The sequence below is a fragment of the Podarcis melisellensis genome (genome assembly GCF_964234715.1).
Source record: "Podarcis melisellensis genome assembly, chromosome: 11".
NCBI classification, from domain to species: domain Eukaryota; kingdom Metazoa; phylum Chordata; class Lepidosauria; order Squamata; family Lacertidae; genus Podarcis; species Podarcis melisellensis.
This window is the reverse complement of record NC_138543.1, coordinates 56045418-56056097: the sequence shown is the minus strand read 5'-3', so window position 1 is coordinate 56056097 and position 10680 is coordinate 56045418. Positions and strand designations below refer to the sequence as shown.

At 46.0% G+C, this 10680-nt stretch overlaps 1 long non-coding RNA gene across 1 annotated transcript; it reads left to right on the top strand.

Annotated features, from left to right (window-relative positions):
- The first annotated feature begins 1087 nt into the window (after positions 1 to 1087).
- LOC309380288 lies at positions 1088 to 4553 on the top strand. The gene is made up of 3 exons (XR_014172811.1): positions 1088 to 1139; positions 2596 to 2626; positions 4405 to 4553. It is a non-coding gene; the product is annotated as an uncharacterized lncRNA (long non-coding RNA).
- The last annotated feature ends 6127 nt before the right edge of the window (positions 4554 to 10680 follow it).

The following is a 10680-nucleotide window of genomic DNA, read 5'->3' as shown; positions in this document are numbered from 1 at the left end:
TGCACATTTAGTACTATTTTATGTAAAATGTGCACTTTTTACCTAATATATGAATTCTTCAATACTTGAAGAATTCCTATTCCTACCTGGAGATGCTGGAGGTTGAACCAGTGATCCTTTGAATACAAGGAAAACGCTTTACCACAAAGCTGCGGCCTCCCCACAAGGAGGCAGCAATATCAGAAGCTTCAACTCTGAAGTCCAGATGCTCCATGGATGGCTATCAGGGAGCATAGAGATTTCAGTTTCCAGTGCCTTTCTATTCCGTGGATTCAGCTGTGAGGCAAGGTAAACTAGATTCCCCAGGTTCCTTGGCAGTAATGAATGCTCCTGAGTTTTCTCAGGAGGCTGGCTTAATCCCTTGTTTTCGATGGCTTACATGAACATGAGATGACCGATAGAATACAAGCACCAGGTTGAGCCTTGTTTTTCAGTAAAATTAATGAACTTCCACTAACCTCCACCACATATGCACACAAATACATCACTTGATCTGCAGATACAAAATTGAGTTGATATCACAATCCCACACAGCTGTTCATCTCTCAGTTTTAATCACACATGAGCTTGAGGTGACCTCTGGAGCCCAGCTGTACACACACACACACACACACACACACACACACACCATTCCCTACATGCTAACCACAATTTTGTCTTGACAAGTAGACTAAAAGCAGATCCAAGTCTACATGTATACAAACAGAAATACAGTAGTACCTTGAGTTAAGAACTTAATTCATTCTGGAGGTCCGTTCTTAACCTGAAACTGTTCTTAACCTGAAGCACCACTTTAGCTAATGGGGCCTCCCGCTGCTGCCGTGCCGCCGGAGCACAATTTCTGTTCTCCTCCTGAAGCAAAGTTCTTAACCCAAGGTAATATTTATGGGTTGGCGGAGTCTGTAACTTGAAGCAAATGTAACCCGAGGTACCACTGTACTGACAAAAGAGGAGGGTCAGCAGGGCAGCTCTTCGTAACCTTGGGTCCTCATATATTGTTGGACTAAGATTCCCATAATCTGAGATCGTTTGGTCATAATGGCTGGGGCTGATGGGAGCTGTACAATATCTGACAAACCAAGGTTGAGAAAGGCTGCTATAGGGCACTGACTAGAGGGAGTAGAGGTCTTGTTACTGAGGTAGGGTGAAGTACTTGCACAGCACAGCTAGTTATATTTAACAGCACATTAGGACTTCTTATCATAGACCTGCATGACTCATTAGCCAAGAAGTCAAACACTGGGCTCCAAAAATTATGTGTTTTGTCACAGATATAGGGCTTGGTCAAGCATTAAGGAGGCTATTTGTACATTAAGGTAAAGAAGGTAGAAATTCTACCTCGGACATTATCAGGTCACAACCCTGTTATTGTGGAATTAAGAACAAGGCAAAGTTTCCCAATGAGATGGAGATTAAATGAGAATTTATTAAACGATCAAGAAATATTAGAAAAGGGGGGATTCTAAAGGATTATTTTGAAATTAATTTAACTCAGGTGAAAAATTTAAAGGTAGTCTGGGATGCGAATAAAGTGGTTATGTGTGGGGGAGGGGCGTGTTATTCAGCAAAGTGCAAACCAAAAACCAGGTGTAATTCTTCTGGAAATTATAGGGGTAGAGCTACCTAAACAGTATAGAAATTTATTCATGTATGCAACTACAGCGGCAAAAATGTTATTTGCCCAAGAATGGAAAGAAGAAGAAGTCCCAATGAAAGAAGAATGGATACCAAAACTTATGGACTATGAAGAAATGGTGAAATTTACCAGAAAAATAAGAAATCAAGACAACAAACTTTTTATTTAAAAAAAATAGAAATGGTTTATTGCATATTTATAAACAAATTGTAAACAGATAAGGATGTTGGCAGTATTATTGTAGTAGCCTGCAATGTTATAAGAGTATATAATCAAAGTAGATGAATAAAATAATAAGTTGAGTTAATGCAGAAAATGATAAAAATAAATTTAAGGAACCACAGAAAGAGGAGGAAGGAAGTTGAGTTTTGAAACGTTAAAATGACTGTAAAACTAACTGAAAATCATTTTTAAAAATGATTTAAAAAAGCATGAAGGAGGCCACCATACTTGGCTGATAAAAGGTAAACGTAAAGGGACTCCTGACCATTAGGTCCAGTCGTGGCCGACTCTGGGGTTGCGGCGCTCATCTCTCTTTATTGACTGAGGGAGCCGGCATACAGCTTCCGGGTCATGTGGCCAGCATGACTAAGCCGCTTCTGGCGAACCAGAGCAGCGCACGGAAATGCCGGAGTGGTACCTATTTATCTACTTGCACTTTGACGTGCTTTTGAACTGCTAGGTTGGCAGGAGCAGGGACCGAGCAATGGGAGCTCACCCCATTGTGGGGATTTGAACCACCAACCTTCTGATTGGCAAGTCCTAGGCTCTGTGGATTAACCCACAGCGCCACCCGCATCCCAACATGGCTGATAGGTTCCATCTAATCTGTTGAATCACATGTTCTCCCAGAGTACATGATATGATGTCACATGTTACAGCTGCATGAGTCTTGTCAACTGTGTTTGGGAAGAGAACTATCTAATATCTTGAATATGCTCACGATGTCATTAATGCAGATGGAGTCTGGAAAGAGAGAGAGAAATGCTGGTAATAATAAATAGACTGAAGAAGAAATATTGCAGAGCTTGAGAAGAAAGAAACATAGAGGATGTGCCTTTCTCACATTCAGATTTTGCTCATAGCAGGATGATACTCAGTGTGGCGCCGATAACCCAAGTTTGCAAGTTCGATCCCTGTACAGGACAGCTGTGTATTCCTGCAGGGGCTGGACTAGATGATCCTCAGTGTCCCTTCCAACTCTATGCTTCTATTTAACACGTACAGGGGAAAATCCCTCTGAACTACATAGCTGATCAGAACATGAATTACCTCAGCAAGGGTCATGCCATTCTGACTGGTTGCCAGGAAACAGTTCCAACACCAGCTCATTGTTGGTGGGTTGGCTAAATGCCAGGGGAATTAACCCTTGAGCTACTAACTGAATGCTTCCTGCTGCTGTACTTCCAACAATGTACCACCTTGAATTTTATAGAAGACTTGATATAAATGAACTAAACTCAGTTCTTTGTTGAAACAAAATAAAAAAATTCCTTCCAGTAGCACCTTAGAGACCAACTAAGTTTGTTATTGGTATGAGCTTTCGTGTGCATGCACACTTCTTCAGATACCAGTTTGTTGTGTAAGCTTGCCTTCCATGAAGTAGCAAAGAATTTAAAAAGGAGTGGCAATGTCAGACTTACACTGTCATGAGCTCTATCAAGGCCTCAGTGATCTCTTGGCCCAAGCTAATCCCCTGGTTCCATGGAGACCACCCTTTTGAAAAAACCTTTTGGAAAGCCAAATTAGATTTGTGTCCTCAGCACTGCTAAACCACACAAGCAAGCTTGTTTACAGCTTGAGAAAGCTGCAGTCATTAAATCCATAAGGTTGGCACATTAGGCAATTTGCTGGGGGATAAAATGAAAATGTTATTTTGCTTAAGCCTATTTGGATCCAGGGATTTGTCAACTGGCTATATAGCTCTTCATTTTGGGGGGTTGATAAGGAGAGCGCCTAAACATTCAGAACAATTGCATCCTGTTCAAACTCCCAGTCGAACAGGAGAAAGAGGCACTGAGGATAGCATTAGACCACCGGACAAGTATCTACAACGCAGCGTATCGGGTCTAATATGACTGCAACACATGCAGCTTAATGCTGGTACATTCAGAATTAAACCTAATTCTGCAAACAGCAAAGAAAATTAATACAGTGGACGCTGGGGGTGCGAATGTAATCCGTGCAGGAAGCGCGTTCGCAACCTGCAGTGTTCGCAACCGGCAGCGCCGTGTCTGCGCATGCACGGGTCATGATTCAGTGCTTCTGTGCATGCGCAAAGCATGATTTAGCACTTCTGCGCATGCACAAGCGCCGAAACTCGGAAGTAACCCGTTCCGGTACTTCCGGATTCAGTGTGGTGTACAACCCAAAATCACACAACCCGAAGCATCTGTAACCCGAGGTATGACTGTATTCCTGTAAGACGAGGTTTTGAAACAGATGCAGTGGTACCTCAGGTTAAGTACTTAATTTGTTCCAGAGGTCCGTTCTTAACCTGAAACTGTTCTTAACCTGAAGCACCACTTTAGCTTCCTGCTACCACACCACCGGAGCACAATTTCTGTTCTCATCCTGAAGCAAAGTTCTTAACCCAAGGTACTATTTCTGGGTTAGCAGAGTCTGTAACCTGAAGCGTTTGTAACCCGAGGTACCACTGTATTAGGGCTGAACTGAAACTGCTCACTGTTGGTGTTTGTTTTTTGTTTTAAAATCATTTTTATTAAAGATTTTCCCCGTTTACAAAAGCACATGCACTGTATCTTTAGGTTGTGTTTTCTACAGATCAGTTACATTTGTTGAGAGACATTGGTGTTATATGCAGTACAGTGGTGCCCCGCAAGACGAATGCCTCGCAAGACGAAAAACCCGCAAGACGAAAGGGTTTTTCGGTTTTTGCGTCGCTTCGCTAGACGATTTTCCCTATGGGCTTGCTTCGCAAGACGAAAGCCCATAGGGAAATCTCCGGGGACCTCTTTTAAATGCTGGCGGTGGGGAGCAAAGCCTCCCCCCCACTCCGGACTTCAGAAGAGGTCCAGGAAGGCCGGCGGGGGCGAAAGGTTTTGCTCCCCACTGCCAGCATTTTAAAAGCGGTCCGGGATAGCAGGGAAGCGCTTCCCGCTATCCCGGACGGCTTTTGAAGGCAGGCGGGGGGAGCAAAGACTTTTGCCCCCCGCCAGCCTTCAGAAGAGGTCCAGGACCTCTTCCGAAGGTGGGCGGGGGGCAAGAGTCTTTGTCCCCCCTGCCTGCCTTCCTGGGGGCTTTTAAATCGCCCTGGGACTGTCCCGGGGCGATTTAAAAGCCCCGGACGGCTTTTGAAGGCAGGCGGGGGGGAGCAAAGACTTTTGCCCCCCGCCAGCCTTCAGAAGAGGTCCTGGACCTCTTCTGAAGGCTGGCGGGGGGCAAAAGTCTTTGCTCCCCCCTGCCTGCCTTCCCGGGAGAGTGGAAAACACAGCGCTGCCTTCCCGCTTTCCGCGGAAGGCAGGCAGGGGGGACAAAGACTTTTGCCCCCCGCCCACCTTCGGAAGAGGTCCAGGACCTCTTCCGAAGGCGGGCGGGGGGCAAAAGTCTTTGTCCCCCCTGCCTGCCTTTCCAGGGGCTTTTAAATCGCCCCGGGACTGTCATGGGTGATTTAAAAGCCCCCGGACGGCTTTTGAAGGCGGGCGGGGGGCAAAAGTCTTTGTCCCCCCTGCCTGCCTTCCCAGGAGAGCGGGAAGGCAGCGTAGCGTTTTCAGCTCTCCCGAGAAGGCAGGCAGGGGGGAGCAAAGACTTTTGCCCCCCGCCAGCCTTCAGAAGAGGTCAGGGGACAGACTGTCCCCGGACCTGGTCTGAAGGCGGTTTCCATAGGAACACATTAATTGATTTTTAATGCATTCCTATGGGAAACCGTGCTCGCAAGACGAAACTCGCAAGACGAAAAGACTTGCGGAACGAATTAATTTCGTCTTGCGAGGCACCACTGTATAGGGTTGGGAAAAAAGAGAGAAGAGAGGGGGTAGATGGTAATGCTTATGTTCTTTTACTTAGTGTATGTGTGGGGCTTTTGTGTCAGCAATACTTGGGTAGGTTCTCTTTCTATGTTATGTTTCCTTGGTGGTGAGATAGGATGGGGTGGTTGTCTTTGGTTGGCTGCAGTGGAATTTATTTCTGGGTGTGTATGAGGAGGGAGGGTTGTTGGGTTAAGTTAGCCATATTGAATTGTATTCTGTCAGTAGGTTCGTGTTTTTGTCTTGTTGGGCTGTGTACGTGATAATGGAGAGCTCTTCTATTTGTCCCCGTGTCAGTTTCAGTCTGTTGGTTAGCTTTTCTTGTAAGGCTGTTTTCCACACTACAATTTGTTTATCTTCTCACATAAAAAAGCCAAGAATAAGCGCCAAACACCTGAACCTCCCCACCTCAGAAGGAGGGTGGGGAATCCCTAACACAGAACTATACTACATCACTGTCAGGGAACTGACATCGGAGCCAAAACTGGAGGCAAGGCTCCCAAGCGATGCCGGAGAAGGGCCAAGCAGGGAGAGAGGGAACTCATCGGCTGGGGAAGGAAATCAGCGTAACACCAGGGATAAAGGGGGGCGGATGGTGGAATCGGAGAAAAGGCTCCAGGACTCTTTGCCGGAGACCAGCGGGGAGAGCACAGGTCCTCCGCTAGCCACACCCACCCTGCACAGAAGACTTCCGCGCAGGGAAAGTAGGCGTAGACTTGGTGTCAAAGAACTTCTTTGCTGGAAGAAGTTCAAGAAACGCCCACTGACGGATTCTGCTAGCTACTGAAACAGCCACGAAGTGAAGGGCTGTCCAGCCAGGAAAAGGTTTAACCAGGCAACCTAGCCAGGAGTGGCGGCAACTTACGCACGAGCAACCCCATATAACCATTACAATTACCAACCAAGTGCACCACATAATCCCATATATTTTAGAAGACGAGCCAACACCACATTAGGACCACCACATCAGGAGGGCACAACATTGGCTTATCTCAGTGGAGTTATTTAAGATAGCAGGAGACATTTGAATACTTGAGAGTGAAACAGGTGACTGTCGCAAACAGAAAGGAAGATGCTGAGCTAGGAGGATGGAAAGAAGATGGGGAAAGTACTTTGGAAGCAACGGTTAGATATTTCTGCTGGATCCAGGAGTGAACAGGGAGCCGTTGTGTTTTGTTTTAGGTGAAGCATCATCACATCATCTGAAGAATGAAAGAAGTGAATGATTTTGGCACCATAATCTTGGACAGAAGAGAAGGAGGCAGGGTGGGATAATAGTTATCCAGATGCCATGGAATGACAGTGATAAGAAGGTTGAGAAATCAAAGAGGGGGTTGACCGATCTAGTCATCTGGGTGTCCACTGTTAGAACAGAATGCTGGACTAGATGGGCCATTGGTCTAATCAAGCAGATTCTTGTGTTCTTATGGTGGTTTATTCATACACACTCTTCTCTCAGCAACAGCAGGCTTACATTTGTGAATGAAACATCACAGACCAAACATGACAGACATGACTTACATGCCCCCTCAGACACAATGTTTTTCAGCGAAGTCAGTTCAGACATCTAGCTGTGAGGCATCAAGAGTTGGGTAATCAAGTGTTAAGAACCCCAGAGTGTGAGGAATGACCCTTAAGTAAATGATGATGAGTTTCTTTCCCTTCCCACTGCTATTACATCTGCAGACAAGTGGAATTATATGAGGAACAGCCATAGCTCAGTGGTAGACCATCTGCCTTGTATGAAAAAGTTCCCAGGTTCACTCTCTGCAATTCCCATGAGGGTTTGGGCAGACTCCCAGCCTGAATTCCTGGAGAGCCACTTCCAAGACGGTATGGACAATGCTGAGCTATATAGGCCAATGGTCTGATTCACTATAAAGCAAATTCTGATGTTCACTGCCCTATGTTCAATTGTTGTGGATGGCAAGTAGCCTGGTGATTGCCAACACAGGCACATAATGGTCATGGCAAGTGAAGGGAGGGCTACAAGAATGACACAGGAGACTAGTATTGAATTGAATTCTGCAATAACTTTATTGATAACAGAAAAGAGAAGGTATGACTATCCCATCTGCTACCTGATAGGCACCTGGTGGGGTTGTGTGTTGGAAAGCTACCCCCATCATTGATTGGATGCCACAACCCCACATTGGCCACCATTGGGAGAGGTGTATTGGCCCATTGGTCTCCCAATAGACTCCCAGAGTCATCCCTCTTGGATCCCTCTAATGGTACCCCTGTGACTAAGGATCAAGCCCAATGCCTTATGCACTACAGCCGGCTGCAGCAGGGGAAGGCCACATGACAATCAGCCAAGAGGACAGCTGTCACCTGGCTTCCCCCTTAAATAGGCTGGGGGTGCACTGCTTGCAGCCCCCAAGGCCCTGTTAGAATTCCTGCTCCGTGATTGCTGTCATGGGATTGTTGTCTATCACATGACGGTGTATGTTTTGACTCCACAGAGTGGGATGTGACGGAAACAGGATGTTTGTGTTACTGTGTTCCGTTAAGTGGGACTATTGTCCTTTGTTTTTTCTCTTTGCTGTCTGATGCTAGAGAGAGAGGGAGCCAAGCTGCAGTGCTCCATGTGTGTTTATATGTAAATAAAGTAGATTAGCCAAAATGCTGAGTTGCTGAGGTCTGCTACGCAAGTTGCGCAAACACTGCAGATCCCTAAGTGTGCCGGTGTCTGTTGGCATCGGTTGCTGTGATGTTCAGGCTGAAGAAAGCTTTTGAAGCTCCCGAACGATTGACCAGGAGGGAGAGAACATACCAGTTAGGCATGTGTCTCTGCCAGGGTCCTACTTGAGTGTAGGATGAGCTATTGACAGCCCCTCCCTCCGATTGGCTAAGCAGGCACCGCCCACCCTTACCTGAGGGCCCAATGCAGTTGGAGGTGGGCAGTGCCAGCCATCCCCTCCCCCAGCCATGGCAGAAGAGGGCAGCCCCCTTGACCCACTGTGTTGGGTTGTCATACATCTTGAATTCTCCAGACATAGCCATTATTCAGCCCCCTAAAGCAATGTTCAGGCAGAAATTGCTGAAATGTCTGGCAAAATCCAGACATATGGCAGCCCATGTTGGTAAACGCTCAACATTGCCCACCCCCACCGCCCAAAAGCAGCTCAATGACATTTGTGTCTGGATTTTCACTTTTTGAAATATGGCAACCCTGACCTCTGTGGCCATGCCATGTGGCAATGAATAGCCACCTTCCCAGAATCCCAGGTGAGAGGATATTCCAGACACTTTCCACTCAACATGAATCCCATCCTCGTTGCCAGTTAAATATACTCGGAGTCGAGAGTGGGTTTCATGCTCTTTATTCAGCTCATAGTGATGAGGAGGAATGGAAGTTCCCCAGGATATCTGCTTTATGTACATTATTTACACAATGGGCCCCACGTGACTGGCTAATTCCAGGATTCACCTGTAGGCCAATCAGGTTGCGGATTCACTTCCACCTGGAGCTGGATTGGGTGGCTCCTGTGGACCAGTCAGACTGTTGCATTCAGGGTCCTATTGTTCTAGGGCCAATCAGACTGCTGCGTTCTGGATCCTATTGTTCTAGGTCTAGGGCCAATCAGACTGCTACATTTTGGATCCCATTCAACTCAGTACATAACAAATGCCCTCAAATAGCAACCCCGTTGTCCAGTGAAAGCTCCATATATAAGAAGCAACATCTGAATTCCAAAAGGTTGCTCTGTGGAATGGTAATGACAAGTTGGAGGGTGCGTTTCATTTAAAGATGCTTAAAAATGGGGGAAATAAGCAATAATCAAGATGAGTTATAGGCACGCAAAGTCAGGAAGAAGGCAGCCATTTGGATTATTAGACATCATTATGATAACTGCTAATAATGAAGAGGAACATCAGCCAGCAAATGTACTCTACACAAAAATATCTTTTTGGAGAGAGTCACATAAATTGCCAAGTACATAGGTTTAATGAATATCTCCCCATAAAACTGTTAGCGAAACAATTCTGCTTCCCAGCTCTGTGTTTATATTTACATACGGCAGATACAATTTAGATTCACTCTGGCATGTGCTTCAGAGACAAATGGCTTTCCTTCAGAGAAATAGTATCTACACACCATCAGCCATTCACATGAGGGTATAGAAAAGGAGCTGTTTAATTTTGTTGAATGACTTAATGTGTCACACATAAGGGCACACACGTAGGCCACACCTATAACATACATTTAAAGTACCACATTGCCATTTTAAACAGTCATGGCTTCCTCAAAATAGTTCTGGGAGCTGTAAGTTTGTTAAGGGTGCTGACAGTTGCTAGGAGGCCCCTACTCCCTTCCCGGAACTACAGTTCCCAGAGTTTTCTGGGTAAAGGGATTGATTGTTAAACCACACTGGAAATTGCTGTACCCTTTTATCACCTGTGAAATATATGGACAACCAATTTCACTGGGCTCTATAAGAATGAAAGAAACCACTTTTTTCATCTCATTTCTGTTGTGTCCTATCTTTGGCCGTACCGATTTGGAACCCAGGAAATTGCCTGACCCTAAGCCGGTTCATTTGTCCATCCAAAAAAAGGTGGGGGGAAAGGTAAAGGACCCCTGGATGGTTAAGTCCAGTCAAAGGCGATTATGGTGTTGCTGCGCTTATCTTGCTTTCGGGCCGAGGGAACGAGTATTTCTCCACAGACAGCTTTCCGGGCCATGTGGCCAGCATGACTAAACTGTTTCTGATGCAACAAAACACTGTGATGGAAACCAAAGTGCACGAAAATACTGTTTAACTTCCCACCACAGTGGTACCTATTTATCTACTTGCACTGGTGTGCTTTCAAACCACTAGGTTGGCAGGAGCTGGGACAGAGCAGCAGGAGCTCACTCCATCACAGGGATTTGCAGAACTGACCTTCTGATTGGCAAGCCCAAGAGGCTCAGTGGTTTAGACCACAGCGCCACCCACATCATGTCCATCTACCTCCTACTGTCTACACTGACTGGCAAGGTTTCAAACAGGGGTCTCCCCAAGCCCTACCTGGAGATGCCAGGTACTGAACTGAGACCTTCTGCATGCAAAA